The 21,542-nt window shown below is 41.7% G+C and overlaps 1 protein-coding gene across 1 annotated transcript in view; it reads right to left on the bottom strand.

Moving 5' to 3' along the window:
* ZNF800 (zinc finger protein 800) overlaps positions 1-21,542 on the bottom strand; it is a 185,081-nt gene extending 163,539 nt beyond the window's left edge. Inside the window, exon 1 of the mRNA XM_086395786.1 lies at positions 21,425-21,542. The gene's annotated coding sequence lies outside the window, so the exon portion shown is untranslated. The remainder of the gene's footprint in view (positions 1-21,424) is intronic.

Genomic DNA, 21,542 nt, shown 5'->3' with positions numbered 1-21,542 from the left:
AAGGTGTTCAACATCATTAGCCTCAGGGAAATATAAATTAAGATAAACTACAAAAAGATATCACTACATATCTATCAGAATGACTGAAATAAAAAACAGCAGTAGCAACATCAAATACCCGTGAGGATGCAGGAAAAAAATGGATCACTTATACATGACTGGTGGGAATGTAGAATGATACAGCCATTCTGGAAAACTTTTTGGCAATGTGGAAGGCTGAATGATGACCCCTGAAAGTGTCCAGATCTTAATCTCCAGACCTTTGTAAAGGTCTCCAGACCTTATATGACAGAAGAGATTCTGCAGATTAATGCAGTTAAAATCTTTGAGATGGAGAGGTTATCCTGGGTTATCCAGTGGGTGCAGTGTAAACATAGGGGTCCTTATAAGAGAAAGGCAAAACATCAGAGAGAAGAGAAGATGCCGCAAAGCTTGTTTAAACATGGAAAGAGGGACCATGATGAACCTCTAGAATCTAGCAGAGACAAGGAATAGATTCTCCCCTGGAGCCGTCAGAAGAAATTAACCCTGCTCACCCTCAAAGACTCACTTCTGAGAGGTCTGACCTCCAGAGTTAGAATGCATTTGTGTTGTTTTAGGCCACTAAATTTGCACCAGCAGTAGGAAAATACTACACGCAGTTTCTTATCGAATTAAACATACAACTACCATACGACACAACAGCTGTACTCTCGGGTGTTTATCCCAGAGAAAGGAAAAACTTGTATTCACACAAAAATCTGTACACACATGGTCAAAAGCAGTCTGCTTTGTAATAGGCAAGAGCTGGAAATGGTCCAGATGCCCTTCAACAGGTAGATCAAGCAAACGGTGGTGCACACACCCCACAGAACCCTCACCACTCAGCAATACAAAGGAGTGAACCACTGACGCGCAAAACACTCAGATGAGTCTCAAGGGAATTATCCTGGGTGAAAAAAAGCCAATCCCAAAAGGTTACAGACGGTGGGATTCCATTCGTCATCCTTGAAATGACAAAATAATGACAATGAGAACAGAGTAGAGACAGAAAATGCAGTGGGAGAAAGGGAGGTGGGTGTGATTATAAAAGGGCAACTGGATGGATCCTTGTGATGGAATTGTTTAGGATCTTGACTGTAGTAATAGATACAAACGTGATAAAACTGCACAGAACCCAATACACCACACACACACACACACATACACACGCACACACATACAATAAAACTGGGGAAATCTGAATAAGAAAGGTAGATTTTATCCCTTCCAACAACTTAGTTGTGATCGTATACTATAGTATTGCAAAATGCTACCTTTGGAGAAAAATGAGTAAATGGTACACAGGATTTCTCGTTATCACTTTCTACAACAGCATATGAATCTACTATTAGCATTTTCATGAAAAGGTTTACTATCTGTGTGCAATCATAATTTATACTCTAACGCAGATAAATAGTATGGATAATGGTATGTACCAGAAGAACAAGTACTAATTGAGTGCTGACTCTATGTAAGACTGTGTCAAGACTTCCTGTGCATACGAACTCATTTAATTACCACTATGACCCTCTTCGGTAAGTGTTAGTTTTCACTCTATTTCTCAGTTGAGGAACCTGTTTCATGGAGAACTTAAAGACACATAAATTCTAAATAGTACAACTTGATTTGACCAGATAATCTTACTTTAGAACCCAAAGCCTCAACCACCATTCTCCAAGAGGCAGTAGATATAGAGGGTTTAGTAGAGCAGGGCATTTAGAAATGCATATGTGGCAAAAATAAAAGCAAATATTTAGAATATTAAATCATATCTCACTTTTCTTCTATCCTAAAAATTTTACATACCAATATATGATTATTTGCAATAAATACAAAAGTAGCTGTACAAAAATACTGATAGTATTTGTTTGTATAAGGGACATAAAACACTTATTAAAGAGGAAGATACTATTTTAGTATATGGAGTAGAGTAAATACCTTTTTAATTGAAATTTTATTGATTTAATTGTAGATTTGCATGCAGTTTCAAGAAATAATACAGAGAAATCTCAGGTACCATTCACTCACTTTTCCCCAATAATAGCTTCTTCAATGTATGGCAAAAACCACCACAGTATTATAAAGTAATTAGCCTCCATTTAATACAAATAAATTAATTTTTTAAAAACTGTAGTACAGTATCACAACCAAGTTTCTGGCATTGATACAATCTACCATTTTTTTTAAGGACTAATTTTTTTTTAGACCCTGTAATGTTATTTATTTCTTTTTAATATGTATTTATTTGGCTGCACTGGGTCTTACTTGCAACACACGAGATCTTCAATCTTTGTTGCAGGCTGCAGGATCTCTTAGTTATGGCATGTGGGATCTAGTTCCCTGACCAGGGATGAACCCAGACAGCCTGCATTAGGAGCACTGAGTCTAAGCCTCTGGACCACCAGGGAAGTCTCCTTTCTTACTCAGATTTCCCCAGTTTTATTAATATTTGTACTTGGGCATGCATATATGTATTAAGTTCTATACAGTTTTATCACATGTGCAAGATTGTGTAGATTTGTTCATGGAGCACAAATTAGGGATGGGATAGCAGAAGGCAAAGGGGTGGCTGGGGTTGAAAAAGGGCAAAACTAGAAATCTAGTATCCAGATGGTGAAGATAATCTTAAAGTTACAACTGCCCAGATTTAGCACCAGAAATTTTCCTAGGATAATACTAGAAAGTCCAGCAATGTGCCAGCAGTTGTGGAACACGTGCCCAAATTCTGATTATGACTCAGAAAGCCAAAACCAGATTTCTGGTTTCTATCTTGGGCTCAGCCATTGACAGTGAAAATGACAAGAGTGTGAGCTATGCCACATCCAGTCAATATCTCAGAAAGCACTATGTTGTCATCAGCATCCACCTTTAGCTTCCTTCCTCTCTAAGGCTGAATCCTCCCACGACATGCTGCAGGTTCATAGTCTTCATGACTAAGGGTGCAAATCTTTCCAACTGCTGAGGAGTCAGTAGTACCTCTATTATTTTAACTAAGTAAACTGAGTCCTGGAAATCAGGATTCTTTTCTGTAGAACTAACAGTCAGAGTTCAAGTTTTCTTCCTTTTGCAGAGCGTTGTTCAAAAGCAGTTGGTCATACCTAAGATGCCAAACAACAAGGAAAGCCAAATCCCTGAGTAGACTTGAAAATGCAAGATAGCTAGGCAGCTTCAGTTCAGGCAGTAAAGAATCTGCCTGCAATGCAGGAGACCCAAGTTCAATCCCTGGATCTGGAAGATCCCCTGGAGAAGGGCATGGCAACCCACTTCATGATTCTTGCCTTTAGAATTCCACAGACAGAGGAGCCTGGTGGGCTACAGTCCACGGGGCTGCAAAGAGTCGGACATGGCTAAGCGACTAACAATTTCACTTTCTCCAGGCAGTCGAGGATTTTCAGGAATGTACCTCCTTTGCCTTTGACCTTGACCCCTGTGTCATCCCGTCTCCTTGCCTATGCTGTAGGTAAGACATTTGCTTACACTGTCAGCAACTCTGTTTCATTCACAGGGGATAAAAGAAATTAGACTGGGCCCAAAAGAGCATCATCTGCAAGCTCATCTTCATTTGGCTAAAACTTTAATATTCAAGCTACCACTTTGGGAAAAGGTCTAAAAACAAAGAGCAGCCTCATGCAATATGTAAGCGCTGTTCAGCCTCTAATGACATGTGCTGTTTCTGGTCAGTGTCAGGCTCCCCAAAGAATAAGGAGAGATCAATCACCTGTACCACTTACAGTCCTTTCAGGGTTGCTCAAACCCCACATAGAACTGGATCCCAGCCTCTGTGACACCTAGGCAAGCAGTGAGAAGGACAGAGCATCTCTTGAACAAGCATAATTTTTCAAAGGATGCAGTGAAGCCTGATGAAACAATAAGGATGCTACTCTTTGCAGCTGGTGACTGTGTCCAAAAAAAAAAAAAGATCTGTGCTAAGATTTAGACAATATATTCCTCACCACTGACTATTTCCCCTGTTCATTCCAAGACATTCACTATCAGATACAGTGTCATCATTTTGCAGTTTGTTGCAAAAAGATGCACTGAAGTGATCCCAATCCTTGTTCATTCTCAAGACAAGATGAAACTTCCAGCGTGTGAAAACGGTTCTCTGTATACAGAAGAGATTTCATTATAATGTGCTTTTGCCAGTATATTTTAAGAGGGAGAGGTAGCTGACAATATTTATAATATTAAATCAAAGCCAAAAGTGTGGCAGGAGAGGAGACACCAAAACCGGGCTGTGTAGCACATCACAACACTGACATCTGTCGGCTACAAGTGTACTGAATCCGGCTCCCTTCTCTGCAGCTGCAAAACAGCTCCTTCTAAACCAAATCTCTTACTGGCCCTGAGCCATCTGAGGTGTGGTACATCCTTCATTCCAAATAGATTCCAAACTCATGGCTTATCATGTTAGCCTTCGACTCTGGTGAAACAAGACTTTAGGCCATTTTAAAACAAAATCAAACATTCATGTGAAAGACAACCCCATGAATCCTTGCACAAACTCCATAAATGAGAACGGTCATTTTACTGATACTATTTTGAAATGCAAATTATGAGGAAGATTACACAAACATGTATTGATGCGTCACATATCCCTCATATAAAAGCCTCCTGACACTGACCCTGCTAACTCTTCTCCCCCCACCACTCTCCTTTATAATCCTCCTTTCTTCACCCATCCTCCACTGTGTTCGTCTCTTCTCTGTGATCCTACACCCTCTTTTTCTTCCTCTGCTCATTAACTGTGAGGATCCACAAAGACAACCTGTGCAGTCCTCCAGAGCCCTCCTTCTAACACTCAGTATCAAGGGGACTATATCAGTGTAAGTGGTTCAATATCCTGTGCACTCCCTGACCTTTCCTTTCTTGTATCTCCCGAGGTTTCAATGACTTAAAATGAGGGTTTACCTGAAAAGTCCCTTCTTTAATGCTATGATTTTATACCCTATCAATACCTGTAATGTTATAAAAACTGAACTATTGTCTCCTCTTCATTCTGAACCACCACCCCTTTCTAACCGCCCCCCACCCCTGCCATTTCTATCAAATGTGGTGCTAGCCTTCCAGCTCCTTGATTGCAGTTTTAGATGTGGTGCTGTGACTTGCTCCTTCCTCTTCTCTCTATCCATCCCCACAGCAGGGTTCCTGACCCCCACCCCTGGTCCCACTGCCTCTCACCTTGACAAAGATAGTAGAAAGCTCATGCTTTTCTACGACACCAGTTACCATCTATGCACTGAAGACCTACACCTGCCCTTTTCCAACCAGTGACTTTGCTGTGCAAGCCAAAAACCTGGGAGTCATCCACCACTCCTGCCTGTCTCTCAGATGTCCTACCCAGTCCATCACAAAGGCTTAGTTAATTGTCCTGTGGATTCCAGTTCTTGAGTAACTCTTTCATTTATGTCTCACCAACCCAACTGGAGCAGAGACCACTGTCTGACCAACCAAGATTTGTGCCCCTTCTCTGATTGTAGAACTGTCATAGAGGAGGAGCTGCCCAGACAAAAACTATTTCCTAAGCCATAAATACCTGGAAGAGGGCATATGATTAGTTCTTGCCAGTGGAATGTAATCTGATGTTACTTGCGCCACTTAATATTAAGAGGTGTACATTGCCATCTACCATCTGAGCCGAGTAGACTCTTAGGTCTTAGAGGATTATGGGGCCATGAGACAGAGGAGCCTAGGTCTCTGAATGAGCACTTGGAAGGATGTTTTCCAGAAAGACAACACACTGGGCTGTGACACAATATGAAACAAACTATTATCGCATCAAGTCCCTAGGAATTCTGGGCTTATCTTTTACAATACCTAGTATTCTTGGAGAATCCCATGGGCACAGGAGCCTGGTAGACTACAGTCTGAAGGGTCACAAGAGTTGGACACAGCTGAGCACACATGTACACACACACACACAAAGCACTCTCTGACACTACTTAGTTCAGGCCACCATCAGAACGCTGTAGGTGACTCTCAGCTGACCTCTATGCCTTTAGTCATGTCTGTGCCTCTAAATTGTAAGTTCCATGAAGGCAGAGTCTGGGTCTGCTTGTTCACATCATAGACCCACATTATGTAGCACAGTGCTTACTATGTAATAAAAACAACTAGGGGGACTTCCCTGGTAGGTCAGTGGCTAAGACTCCATGCTCCCCATTCAGGGGTCCTGGGTTCAATCCCTGGTCAGGGAACTAGATCCCACGAAATGCCACAACTAAGAGTTCACATGCCTCAAGTAAAAATCCCACATACCCCAATGAAGACGGAAGATCCCACATGCTGCAAATAAGACCTGGCACATCAAATAAATAAATATTTTTTTAAATGACTATGACCCTTTATTCCCAGTTAGTCCCTAGCTCATACTCTCTTTTCCTGGTTTTATTACCTAATGCCCCTCTTTCCCTTACAGGAACACACACACACACAATCACACTCACAGAGGGTTGACTTGAGCCATCTTCCCAGTCCTCAGGCTGATAGTTCTCTCACATCCCACCCCTCCCATCCCCTCCTTCCAAGCCCAGTTCAGTTCAGTCACTCAGTCGTGTCTGACTCTTTGCAACCCCATGGACTGCAGCATGCCAGGCTTCCCTATCCATCACCAACTCCCAGAGTTTTCTCAAACTCATGTCCATTGAGTTGGTGATACCATCCAACCATCTCATTCTCTATCATCCCCTTCTCCTCCTGCCTTCAATCTTTCCCAGCATCAGGGTCTTTTCCAAGGAGTCAGTTCTTTGTATCAGATGGCCAAAGTATTAGAGTTTCAGCTTCAGCATCAGTCCTTCCAATAACTACTCAGGACTGATTTCCTTTAGGATTAACAGGTTTGATCTCCTTGCCATCCAAGGGACTCTCAAGAGTCTTGTCCAGCATCACAAAAAAGCATCAATTCTTCAGCACTAAGCTTTCTTTATGGTTCAGCTCTCACATCCATACATGACTACGGGAAAAACCAAGCCCATTCTCCGCAATACCTTTTCCCCCACCCCTGACCCCCACCTTTCAAGTTGCTTATAGCTCAGCTTCTATAAATTTTTGCCTGACTTCATCTTGGATTGATTATCCCAGCATTTAGTTATCCTGTTGTCCTGTGTACCTTGTCCTAGACTTCTGCTTACATTTGCAATACTCCGCTTGCTTCTGACACACACTCCTTCCCATCCCCCATGCTATATTACACACTCCTGCAGGGAAGAATCAAGGTTCACTCTTTTATTAGAGCTCCTTAGTGAATGCTCAATAAATACCACCCACTGAATCCAATAATTTGCTTTGTATAATCCTCTACCTAGCATCTTCCAGGGCACCACTGGGTCCAACTTCTATGTATGTGTACTTCAATTACTTCCTGATGTTCAAGCTGGTTTTAGAAAAGGTAGAGGAACCAGAGATCAAATTGCCAACATCCTCTGGATCATGGAAAAGCAAGAGAGTTCCATAAAAACATCTATTTCTGCTTTATTGACTATACCAAAGTCTTTGACTGTGTGGATCACAATAAACTGTGGAAAATTCTGAAAGAGATGGGAATACCAGACCACCTGACTTGCCTCTTGAGAAACCTATATGCAGGTCAGGAAGCAACAGTCAGAACTGGACATGGAACACAGACTGGTTCCAAATAGGAAAAGGAGTTCGTCAGGACTGTATATTGTCACCCTTATTTAACTTATATGCAGAGTACATCATGAGAAACGCTGGGCTGGAAGAAACACAAACTGGAATCAAGATTGCTGGGAGAAATATCAATAACCTCAGACATGCAGATGACACCACCCTTATGGCAGAAAGTGAAGAGGAACTAAAAAGCCTCTTGATGAAAGTGAAAGTGGAGAGTGAAAAAATTGGCTTAAAGCTCAACATTCAGAAAATGAAGATCATGGCATCCGGTCCCATCACTTCATGGGAAATAGATGGGGAAACAGTGGAAACAGTGTCAGACTTTATTTTTGGGGGCTCCAAAATCACTGCAGATGGTGACTGCAGCCATGAAATTAAAAGACGCTTACTCCTTGGAAGGAAAGTTATGACCAACCTAGACAGCATATTCAAAAGCAGAGACATTACTTTGCCAACAAAGGTCTGTCTAGTCAAGGCTATGGTTTTTCCTATGGTCATGTATGGATGTGAGAGTTGGACTTCGAAGAAGGCTGAGTGCAGAAGAATTGATGCTTTTGAACCGTAGTGTTGGAGAAGACTCTTGAGAGTCCCTTGGACTGCAAGGAGATCCAACCAGTCCATTCTGAAGGAGATCAGCCCTGGGATTTCTTTGGAGGGAATGATGCTAAAGCTGAAATTCCAATACTTTAGCCACCTCATGTGAAGAGTTGACTCATTGGAAAAGACTCTGATGCTGGGAGGGATTGGGGGCAGGAGGAGAAGGGGACGACAGAGGATGAGATGGCTGGATGGCATCAGCGACTCAATGGATGTGAGCCTGAGTGAACTCCAGGAGTTGGTGATGGACAGGGAGGCCTGGCGTGCTGTGATTCATGGGGTCGCAAAGAGTCAGACACGACTGAGCGACTGAACTGAACTGAATATAAATTCTACAAAAAACTAAAATGAAACACAGCATTTACAAAATGAAGTATCTCTCTATTACCTCCTTTGTGGCTTTGTAGTTTCCCATAAAGGGGAAGTCAATTGTTAGAGCATGAAATAAGCAGTTAGGTCCAGTGCATAATTATCATTCATAACAAGTAACAGTAATAATAATAATTTAATGTCTATTTAAACCAGTTCTGGGCACATAGTAAATGCTCTATAAACATCTCACTTAATTCTAACAACAATACTATATATAGAGTGGTCTTCTTGTTGTTTCTGAATTATATCAGTCTCTTCCTGAGCTTCCTTTCTTAAAGAGCCCATAACTGAGGAAGGAGACTGTGTCTGAGACATCCAGGAAGCTCCCTGCTGAGGGCTTCCAAAACACAAGGGTTTGGTGAGCACACCAGAATGGAGCTGACAAAGATGCATGGGGGATGACCAAACTCAGACAAGGTTCTCCGATCTCCATAGGGTGGCTGCTGGGAAGTTACGGGGAAATCCTAGAGGTACAATGCCTATTCCTAATACAGACACCATCATCCATCCCCACTGTAATTTACCCATTCCATACACTCCACTTATCACACAGTCACTCAGTCGCTGACATTTGGCCTGCCAATTGTCACTGGTCATCTAAAGTACAAGGAAGCTGGGTACCCAGCATCCCTGGACTGCTGATACAGAGGCCAGCCAAGGACCAAAATCTCTTCAAACCATTCTATCAAGCACTCCTCAAAGAGACATAACTTCACTCTCAAGGAAATTGGTTAAGGCTTTCAGGCATGCCTCACCATGCTTTTGAAAAATTATTTTTCATTTATGTGCTGTACATTACCACTTTGTGTGCAGGCATCATATATATTGTGCTGCACAAAAATAATTGATTACTCATGAGTGACAGAGTAATTGGCACTACCCTGGTTATTCAGCTATTTTCATGCATTATAATTACCAGCTTCAGTACACTAGACAGAATTTAATGTTCTTGAAAATTAATATTATTGAAGGACTTGATACAAACGTATGTAATGTTTTTAAATTTAAAACTTGTCACACACTGATAGAGTCTCCCATTGTTGGCCATTTATTAACATTTGTTTTAATCATTTCAAACCCCTTTATCAAGTTGCAGAGCCTGTGCTCCTGTCAATTTGGTACACGTGAACTCTAGTAAGTCTCCAATCTGAATTCAAGCTTGCAGTAGTAAATATTGCATGTTTAATGCTGTATTGAAGACCTGGAATCTTTTGCCTACAACTTTCATTGAAGCTGAGTTCCTTGAAAGCAAAAATAAAAAAGCCATCATTATATATGATCTTAGTAAGTGTCGGACACGACTGAGCAACTTCACTTTCACTTTTCACTTTTCATGCATTGGAGAAGGAAATGGCAACCCGCTCCAGTGTTCTTGCCTGGAGAATCCCAGGGATGGGGGAGCCTGGTGGGCTGCCGTCTATGGGGTAGCACAGAGTCGGACACGACTGAGGCGACTTAGCAGCAGCAGTAAGTGTCTAGTGTGCTCAGGCTGCACGAAATATATTAAATAAGCAGGAAAATATAAAATAATGATGCCTATAAACTGTCTAGAAGAAAGTCCATCTTCTGCACTGTGGTCAGAAGCCAGAGAGAGACTTCCCAGGATAAAAGATGTAACTGTGAAGCTGAGTCTGGCTTTTAAAGTTATCCTATGCAGAGTGACAGTACTAAGATAGGGTATCTTTCCTTTTGCTTTTGATTGTATAAATGGAACCCCCACCCCTACTTTTAAATGACTTAACCAGTCTCCCAAAATGCTTCTTACTTCATGAAGCCTGGTTTTTTTCTTCACTGCTATGAATAATTCCTGTGTTTATTCCAGTCTTTCTCTACTATTTTGTTCTGTCTACCTTTGTATCTTTAACAGCACAAGACATTTCACATGTTTATAACTAAGGCTATTCTCCTGAGAGGGTCTGCCCTCGGCCACAGTCCCCTGCTCCCTATCATTCAAACCCGAAATGAATTGCCAGGTCCTACGATTACTGACCAGGGTTCTTGGTCTCTTTAATCAGTAGAAATTGATCAGAGGCCAGACAAGAAATCCAGGCAAGGCTTTATGGGAGCCGTGCTGCAGCAGCAGGGAGCAAGAGCAAACAGGTGGCCTTGCTCCCGCACACTCCCTGAGTGGGAGCTCAGCTTGTTCCTTATATCAGGTGAGGGTAGGGGTAAGTACAGAGCTCAGGCCAGAGGGGTGGCTTAGGTGGATTGCCCACCTCTTAGGTGGTATTGTGTGCAAGGGGCATGCACAGTACCCTGCTTTTGCTCTAGGCTCTTCAAAAGTGGCAGTTGGGTCTTTTGCCCATAATTTGCCCCAACTATGCATGCACATCGTCAGTTTCAGTCCCACATGCTTTCTCTGTATTTTGTCGCTCGAGTAGAAGTGTGCCCAGATACAAGCCCTGCTGCACTACAGCAAGGGTCCCAGGTCCCAACCTATCTCACTTCCAGCCATCGGGTGTGGCTTTCCTAACTATTCATCTCTCTCCTGTCTTCATTTTCCCTCATCCTTCCCTCCAATCTCATCCATCTTTTTTCCCTTCCTCAGCAGTTGGCACTTAAATACTTAATGAAAGTGAAAAGTGAAAGTGAAAGTTGCTTAGTCATGTCTGACTCTTTGTGACCCCATGGGCCATACAGTCCATGGAATTCTCCAGGCCAGAATACTGGAGTGGGTAGCCGTTCCCTTCTCCAGGGGATCTTCCCAACCCAGGGATCAAACCCAGGTCTCCCTCACTGCAGGCGGATTCTTTACCAGCCGAGCCACAAGGGAAGCCCAAATACTTAATACTGAAATGCTTAAGTAGTCCTTTCGATTGCCTGCTCCTAATGCAAGAACTAGATCGTGGACTCCCTTTTTTAACTTTATTACTGTCTTTAAAATAATAATTAAAGTTACATTTTACTCCTGTGGCTCATGAATTGCTTTTCTTTCTCCTCTGAGTTAGCAAACGTCCCTTAAAAGAAAATTATTTCCTATCCCCAGTATAATGGCTTAACAGATATGACTTAAAGAATCATAGAATATTTTACTATTATTAGCTTCAAGAAATTAGAGTTAGAAAAGACAGAGATAGAATCAATCTTATATATGGAGCTAAAATTTTAACACTTCTTCCCAATCAGATTAATAGAGTAACATAATTTCAATTAACTGGCTCTATTATTCTAACATACAGTAGTTTAGTAATCAAAGTGCCAACTTGATTAATATCCACAAATTTGCATATAAATATGCTTATTACTGCATACCAAATACAAAAATTAACTCACAATGGATTATAAACCCAAGATTATAGTTCTTACTATGTTCTTCCTTATTTAGTAAGGTCTAAATAAACAACAAAACTCTTTTAAGGACACACAAGAGTAAATCTCTTGATCTTGGATTATGCAGTAGTTTCTTAGACATGACACAAAAAGCACACGTGATGAAAGAAAAAAATAGGCCAACTGGATTCATCAATATTAAAACCTTTGTGCCTTGGAGGACACCATCAAGAAATAGAAAAGACAACTACAGAATGGGAGAAATATGTGCAAATTATATATTTGATAAGAGTCCAATATATAGTCCAACTCTTTGTGACCCCATGAACTATACCCCACCAGGCTCCTCCATCCATGGAATTTTCTAGGCAAGAGTCCTGGAATGGATTGCCATTTCCTTCTCCCAGGGGATCTTCCCAACCCAGGGATTGAACCCAGGTCTCCTGCATTGCTGGCAGACGATTTACCGTCTGAGCCACCAGGGAATCCCAGTATATAAAGAGAGAATATATAAAGAATTCTTACCACAGAACCCAGTTAAAAATGGGTCAAGGATTTAAATAGCTATATCTCAAAAGATGATACACAAATGACCAATAAGTCCATGAAAAGATGCTCAACATCATTAGTTATTAGAGAAATACAAATCAAAACCACTAGGAGATACTATTTCACACTTAATAAGATGATTACAATCAAAAAGATAGACAATATAAAGTGCTGATGGGACGTTTGAAAAACTGGAAACTTCAAACATGGAAATGGAATGGAAAATGGTGCAGCTGCTATGGAGAACAGTTGGGCAGTTGCTCAAAAAGTTAAATATAGTTACCATATGACCCAGCAATTCCACTTCTAAAAGTCTGAAAACACACATCTAAAAAATTTTGAAACCATTTGTTCACACGTAACTTGTACATGAATGTTCATAGCACCATTATTCACAGCAGCCAAAAAGTAGACACAACCTAAAAGCCCATTAATGATTAATGAATAGATAAGCAATGTGTGGTATTTTCATGACGATGGAATATTACTCAGCCATAAAAAGCAACTGATTCATACTACAACATGAATGAAACTTGAAAATATTATGCTGAATGAAAGAAGCCAGAAACAAAAGGCCACATATTGTATGACTCTATTTATATGAATTATCTAAAAGAGGCAAATCCACAGAGACAAAAGGCAGCTTAATTGTCGCCAGAGGCTGAGGAAGCAAAAAATGGAGAGTTACTCCTAATAGATGTGGGATTTTCTTTTTTTCAGTGATTAAAATATTCTGAAGGGATCAGGCAAATTCAGGGTAGTATGTCCATAGACAAGAGATTAAAATATTCTGGAATCAGATAATGATGATGGTTATACAACTTTATGAAAATACTAAAAATCACTGAATTGTATACTCTTAAATGGTGGATATTGTAAAATGTAAATTATATCTCAATAAACTGTTATTTCTTTGTAAGTGCTTATAACAAGGAAATGCTATGTGCTCTGATCAGCAAAGGAGTTTCCAGAGATGTGAACTGGTTGGTGTTTAGGACTCAGAAGGGACAGAGGTCCATTCCAGAGCACAGGGGCTTCACCCTGGCCTTCCCCTTTTTTCTCTGCTTGACTAATTCAGAAAATCAACCACGTGTTGATGTACTTTTAGGTAAATTAACTTCTCCTGACTTCAGTTTTCTAAGGAATTCACCCAAGGCAGTTAAACCCAAGGGTTAAGAGTATACACTGGAGTCAGGGCACTTACTCTTTCAATCCCAGCTCTACCTTGTTAGAGCTGGAATAAATGGCAACCCACTTCAGTATTCTTACCTGGATAATCCCATGGACAGAGGAGCCTGGCAGGCTATAGTCCATGGAGTCTCAAAGAGCCAGACACAACTGAGTGACTAACACTAGCACTACCGTGGTATTTAACCTTGCCCAGCTTCACTTATCCTCACCGTAAAGTGGGCATAATTAAACCCAACCTATAGACTGTGAAGAATGAAAAAAAAAATGCACATAACATTTATTTGGGTCTCGATAGGGAGGAAGAACTCTGTAATTGCAGCTATTTTTGGCTCAAAATCCCCTTCCAATTCTAAAAGTTCTGAAATGCTTAACAGAATTGCAATTTAAATAGCATATATCATTAAAAAAAAAATCTCTGGAGAAGGAAATGGCAACCCACTTCAGTATTCTTGCCTGGAAAATCCCATGGATGGAGGAGACTGGTAGGCTACAGTCCATGGGGTCGCAGAGTTGGACACGACTGAGCAACTTCACTTTCTTTCTTTCACTTTCTATCATAAAAATAATGACAGAATAATAGCTTAACTCTACATAGAGCTTTAAATAGTAAGAAAAAGTTGAGGACATGGATTTGACGTCCTAATCCAAACAGGATGGTCCAGGAGGATTCCGCATGCCATGGAGCAACTAAAGCCCACACACCACAACTACTGAGCTCTCACCCTGCAACTACTGAAGCCCATAAGCCTAGAGCCCATGCTCTGCAGCAAGAGAAGCCACCACAAGGAGAAGCCCGTGCACCACAACAGAGAGTTCAGTTCAGTTCAGTCACTCAGTTGTATCTGACTCTTTGCAACCCCATGAATTGCAAAGGCTTCCCTATCCATCACCAGCTGCCGGAGTCCACCAAAACCCATGTCCACTGAGTCGGTATGCCATCCAACCATCTCATCCTCTGTCGTCCCCTTCTCCTCCTGCCCTCAATCTTTCCCAGCATCAGGGTCTTTTCAAATGAGTCAGCTCTTTGCATCAGGTGGCCAAAGGATTGGAGTTTCAGCTTCAACATCAGTCCTTCCAATGAACATCCAGGACCGATCTCCTTTAGGATGGACTGGTTGGATCTCCTTGCAGTCCAAGGGACTCTCAAGAGTCTTCTCCAACACCACAGTTCAAAAGCATCAGTTCTTCAGCACTCAACTCTATTTATAGTCTAACTCTCACATCCATACATGACCACTGGAAAAACCATAGCTTTGATTAGACAGGCCTTTATTGACAAAGTGACGTCTCTGCTTTTTAATATGCTATCTAGGTTAGTCATAACTTTCCTTCCAAGGAGTAAGTGTCTTTTAATTTCATGGCTGCAATCACCACCTGCAGTGATTTTGGAGCCCAAAAAAATAAAGTCAGCCACTGTTTCCACTGTTTCTCCATCTCTTTGCCACAAAGTGATGGGGCCAGATGCCATGATCTTAGTTTTCTGAATGTTGAACTTTAAGCCAACTTTTTCACTCTCCTCTTTCACTTTCATCAAGAGGCTCAATGCAATAGAACAAAGCCTGTGCACAGCAATGGAGACCAAAAATAAACAAATTATATTAAAAAAAGTTGAAGTCTTCTTGTCATTCTGTACAAACACTTCCATCACAACAATGTATTCCTAAATGCTTTTTCCATCTTCTATCAGTTTCCTGATTTCCTGGATCAAATGGAGTACCCAGTGATAGTTTTGTTGTCCCTGAATACACATTTTCTTTCTGTAATCTGGCTAGACTCTGGGCCATGACTTTCTTATCATATTTAAGATTGTTCCATTCGTGCATGCTCAGTTGTGTCTGACTCTTTGCAACCCCGTGGATTGTAGCCCGTCAGGCTCCTCTGTTATGGAATTTTCCAGGCAAGATTACTGAAGTGGGTTGCCATGCCCTCCTTCAGGGGATCTTCCCAACCCAGGGACTGAACCCATGTCTCCTGAGTCTCCTGCACTGGTAGGCAGATTCATTACCACTGAGCCCCCTGGGAAACCCAAGACTGCTCTGGTGGGTCACATAATTGATGAATGTACAAGATAAGTGTATGGTAAGCCACAGGGACAGACATGCTGTCCCTTGTTTCTGAGTGAGCAAGAAGACACTTTGATAATGGCTCAGGGATTTTTTTTCCTACTAATTTTGATGCCCACAAGCTTTGAGAAGGTGTTTCTTCGATTGCCAAGCAAACATTATTGACATCATTTCAAAATGACAAAATTACAGGGACATTTCCACTGACTATTCAATAGATTGACTTCTAGCTCTCAAGGTGTCTTCCCTTTTCTTCAAGCAGTAATTTATCTGAGATAATTACCAGCCATTAGATCCCCCACTGAGCTAGTCTAGCAGTCTAAGCTCAGACTGAAGAAAAGGGGGAAATCATATAACTTACCCTAAGCACAGTCACTGATTTTTCTTAAAAAAGGAGAAGCACAAACAATATTTGAAAAAGAGTCTTAGCAATACTACTACCAAGAAGAAGAATGACTGCAAACAACAACAACAAATTTCTGCAAGCAAAATCCTTTAGACTGAGTTGTAAGATAATGAGGTTCATTTCATTTTTAAATGAATACATGCTATACTGAGGAACAGCAGCCTGTGACTAAATCTGCTGCTGCTGCTGCTGCTGCTGCTAACTCGCTTCAGTCGTGTCCGACTCTATGCGACCCCATAGACAGCAGCCCACCAGGCTACCCCGTCCCTGGGATTCTCCAGGCAAGAACACTGGAGTGGGCTGCCATTTCCTTCTCCAATGCATGAAAGTGAAAAGTGAAAGTAAAGTTGCTCAGTTGTGTCCAACTCTTAGCGACCCCATGGACTGCAGCCCACCAGGCTCCTCCGTCCGTGGGATTGTGACTGAATCTACAGCCATTCAAATCTCTCCAAGCCTGTGAACATGCCATAAAATAAAAACCATTCTGATGTCCATAGGTCGCCCATCTGTAGTATATCTGACAGCCTGGAGGAGGGAGAGAACAGATATATATATACTTCAGTTCAGTTCAGTCTCTCAGTTGCGTCCAGCTCTTTGCAACCCCATGGACCACAGCACGCCAGGCCTCTCTGTCCATCACCAACGCCCAGAGTTTACCCAAACTCATGTCCATGTCCATTGATACATACTTCAGATAATCCCTTTAAACTGATTATGGTTTCTAAAGGAGGCTTGTCCTTCATCTTCGAAGGTGCCCACAGGGAAATAACAACCCATGAACACAAACAAACGACACATTATATTGAATCATAATATTGAGCAAATGAAAATACCATTCCACAAATTATTTCACAGTACCAGAAACTGGTTAATTATGCAGACCTCATCAAAAGAGTTGACATGCACAATGACGTTGAGAATAACATCTCTCCATCTGGATCTTCTGCCATCTGTGAGGCTCCACGATTAATGTATCCCACCATTGTGACTTACCATTTCATCAAACTCATCACTGCATGTCGATCCACAGGCTTTGTGATATAGACACTTAATGGGTAAATTCATTCAGAAAAGGACACCAAAACAAATTCTAGACAATTTGGGACATATTAAAATAAAAATATCTGGCCTTGAAATAGAATTATAACACCTATGCGTTTGCATAGGCCAAGAACTCCAGAGCAAGATGAGCTGGGTTTGAACTTTGGTTCTGCTAAACTGTATGACCTTGGGCAATTGAACTTCTCTGTGCCTCAGTTTTCTCATCAGTAAGTTGGAATGGGAATAGCAGCAATCTTGTAAGGTTGTAAGGAGAATTAAATAAGTTAACCTGTGTAAAATACTTAGAATAGCGTGTGGTACACAGAAAGTATTATATAGGAGTCAGCTGCCATTGCTTCTCTAGGACCAGAGGTGGGGGTGCCCGTAGACTGCCATTTTAGCACGACCAACACAAAATGAGCCCCTTGGCTTGGCACTTCTAGATGCTTGGACCCTAAAACCCACTCTGACTGATAATCTGGACCAATAGATAAGCCACTTCATTAGCAATTTAAGGAGGAGTATATGAGCTCTCTTTTGTCCAGGTACCTTCAACTCCTGAACATCTCTAAGGAATGGGGATGGGCAGGTTCTGGATCTGCAAACATTAACTAAGAGATGCCATAAGGAGACCATCCATGTATTACCAGTTTGCAGAAAACTGTGATATTGTAGTGTCTAACTACAATAGCATTTATTAAGCAATTCAGTAACACAGAAAGCACTTCAAAACCCAATAATATATCAGAATCATTATTATTAATACTATACTATAGTGGGGCAGTCAGAGAAGAATAACAAAGATGAATTTGCATCAACTATATCTTAGAAGCAGGTTGTTTTTTTTTTTACTAAATACCCTTGGTATAAATATGCTTACTCACTACTTTCTACTTTTTTTATTTTCCATTTGCTGGACTCTGGGCAATGAGCACTTTATCATTTCCTCTTTTTCTGTGAGAATGTATTGCTTACCGAGCTCCCCATCACACCACATAGACCAATTACATCAGACTTAGTAAGCACTGACAAAGTAGTTCCTAACATTTTCACCTCTAAGATCCTCCTAAGACATCACAAACGATGTCTTAAAAGATTGTATCTGTTGAAATACAATTACTGGTTAGCCATTTACTTGTGGAAGGATATCTAAGTTGCCTCCAATTTTTAGCTATTGTAAATAAAGCTGTTATAAATAGTCACAGTTTTTTGTGATGAGAAAGTTTCATTTCTCTGGGATCGATGTCCGAGAGTACAACTGCTTGGGTGCTGTACAACTGTTGGACAGTTATGTATTTAGTTTTATAAGAAACTGCCAAAACTGTCTTACAGGCTGGCTGGGCCATTTCACATTCCCATTGGCAATATAAGGGTGATCCACTTTACCTGCATCCTCACCAGCATTTGGTACTGTCATTATTTTTCATTGTAGCTATTTTTATAGACATATAGTACTATCTCATCTAGCTCAACCCTTTGGGACAGTGAGAGCTATATCTCATCTCCAGGTAAGTTAGAATCCCAAGCCCCCGGCAGCATCAGCATCACCAGGGCACTTGTCAGAAATGCAGGTTTGGGGGCTTCCCTGGTGGCTCAATGGTAAAGAATCTGCCTGCCAATGCAGGGGACACAGGTTCAATCCCTGGTCAGGGAAGATCCCACATGCCACGGAGCAACTAATCCCATGAGCCACAATGACCAAGCCCATGCTCTAGAGCCCATACAACAAGAGAAGCCACCGCAGCCCACACACCACGACTAGAGAAAGCCTGTGTGCAGCAACAAAGACCCAGCACAGCTGAAAATAAATAACTTTGTTAAAAAAAGAATGTGTATTTTAACAACATCCCAGGTCATTCACACACTCTTTAGAGTTTGAGAAGCATCTCTCTAACCCAGATGGCTGAGAGAACCAATCGGGTCCACTAGAAACGTCCTCAGCCGCGGAGATGTATACAGGGAAGGGAGGAGATCCTCCAATGAGGATGGGGGAAGTGGTGGAGACACACGAAGACAAAGTCACAGAGTTTTTTTTATCTTCACAAAACCTCCGAAGTATCTAAGGACTTGAGTCTTTAACTTCTCTAGTGCTGTCAGGCTTAAGCTAAAAGGATCGAGAAGCTTGCAAGCCGATACAGCAAAGGAGAATAACCTATGAACACCCTGTAGTGTGTTTGATTTTACTTCCTGAAGGATCTAGTGAAGACAGCCATGACAGTACTCAGTATCATCCTGAGATGGGTGGAGAAATGTGCTTATGTCTCTGAATTACGGCAGCAGCTGAGGCAGAGTCTGGGGTTTGCTCAGGGAGGCAGGGTGGGTGGGACTCCTTGTTCCCTCTCCCACGTGGCCAGAGTTTTCTAATTCCCACATGACGTCCACTGGGCTGGGCAATTCCCTCACAGCACCGAAGAACAGCACCAAGATGCCTCAGAAACCCTTGCTTGTCTGTCTGCATGTGCAGCAGTTTAGTTAGCAAGTCAGCCTCCTTATCAGCATTGACGATTGGCAGCAACTATTTTCATCATTTACTTCATCCTAAAAACAGCCTTCTGTGGAGTTTGCAGTTGGAAAGGACTGGTTGTGGTTGTCTTTTCTTTTGTATAACAGGGTGGGTCATACATCAGCAAGGAAATGATTTTTTTGTTGTTGTTGCAAATTGCAAATACCTTTATGCCGTTTTCTCCAGATTCTGATTATCACCTACACAGCCTTTCCTACTGAGACTGTAGCTGACACCCACCAGAAGTTCACCTAGAGCAGCTCCCAAGCCAGGCTGAATATCAGGGGCAGAGTTAAAAGCTCCACTCCCTCCATTCCTAAGAGTCTCTCTGCTCTCAAAGTGATCTGACACCGCTGCATAGATACAGAGACACCAGGATGGGAAATATCAATTAGAAACTGTGTGGCCACAACGATGCCTCGCCCTGCTTTTGCCCTTGATGAAATTGCTTAAACTATTTTCTGTTTTACAACACCATACACGGAAAACATTTTTCATGCCCTGGGCTCTGGCCTGCAGCAGTTTTTGCATTCTGCAATCAGGAGGAAATTGATTAATGTGAATGTTTTAGCTGTGGTTGTTGTTTGTGTATAAACTTTTGTTAAAACAAGTGCGGCAGAATAAATGACCTTTATGTAGACACCTATTAAGGCACTAAAAGGCTTGGCTACATTCATCTGAGACGCGTACACATAACGAGGGGAACAATGAGGGGATCAGCAGCTGCAAGGGGTTGAATTGAACTCCTCAACAATGGAAAAGTTTTTCAGACCCAAATACCAGCAATCAAAGAGAATTTTTGCAGATAATCCGAGAGAAAGAAAATAATAAAATAAAAAAAAAAAATGCTAGCCAACTTGGCACCAGTTAACATAAGGTTGCCATGTGAGACTTGTCAGCTCAAGAGCAGACGTACCACCATTCTTTCACCCAACTGCAGTATTCAGAACTGTTTCCCCAAATAATCCCAGATGGCATGCCACAAAATTTCAATTCATTTTAAAAGCTTTCTTTGCAGTTATTATGTGATTGAAAGTGCAAAAGCAAGTTGCCATTCTCATGGCACTATTTGCATTGACTATTATCCCCTAAAATCCCCTTTAAACCGCTACATTGTCAGCCCCTAGGCCTCATTTAGAACTACAAAAAAGCCCAGATTAATTCGATCAAAGAAAGAGCCAAGTACAAAATGCACTTTTCAAACTGTATCAGAGTGGGTTCCTTTACAGATCGCTTCGGGGCAAGAACTGCAGGGGAAAGAAAGCCCCGAATTAAAGTTTGGTTAGAAGCGAAATAACTCCGTTTAGCTCCTTCTCTGATTTATTGGAGATCCTCAAGGCAAAATCTCCAATTAAAAATTCTTAGAGGGAAATATATTTAAATATAAACACTGATACAGATGCCCACAAATAGCAGCATCACATCCATACCCTCGCCTTTCAGCCGCTGTTCCCGAGAGGTAGTTGGAAGCCTCGTGTGGGTAACCTGGTTAGTTAGCAGGAGTCTCTAAAGTCTCCCTACATAAGCCAAACAACTTTGCATTGTAAACATTTATGCCCCTTTATTTTTTTTTCACCCCATCCCCAGAGGAAATGTTTTCAGTTACCACAGACAAGAAATTTCTGGAAAATAAAGGAAAATTGGGGTAACGGCCTTATCTTTCCACAAAACAAAACATGCTAAGATTCAGGTGGAATTCCGGGAGTCAGAAGCATGCCTTCCACGGGCAGGCTGGCTGGACTGCTGGCCTCGGGGTGGGTTGGTTGGAGTTAGTCTCACCTGGGGGTCTGGAGGTGGGGGAGAAGGCTGGGGTGAGCCAAGCTGGAGTTGGGGTTTCTTAGGGATGCTCCATTAGTTTCCTAGGCAGGGTTAGCAGCGTCCGTATCCACTGGAGATG

The sequence above is a fragment of the Bos grunniens genome, chromosome 4 (genome assembly GCF_055505025.1).
Source record: "Bos grunniens cultivar Pamir isolate PY7600 chromosome 4, Bosgru_T2T1.0, whole genome shotgun sequence".
Lineage (NCBI taxonomy): Eukaryota > Metazoa > Chordata > Mammalia > Artiodactyla > Bovidae > Bos > Bos grunniens.
This window is presented reverse-complemented; position numbering and strand designations above follow the sequence as displayed.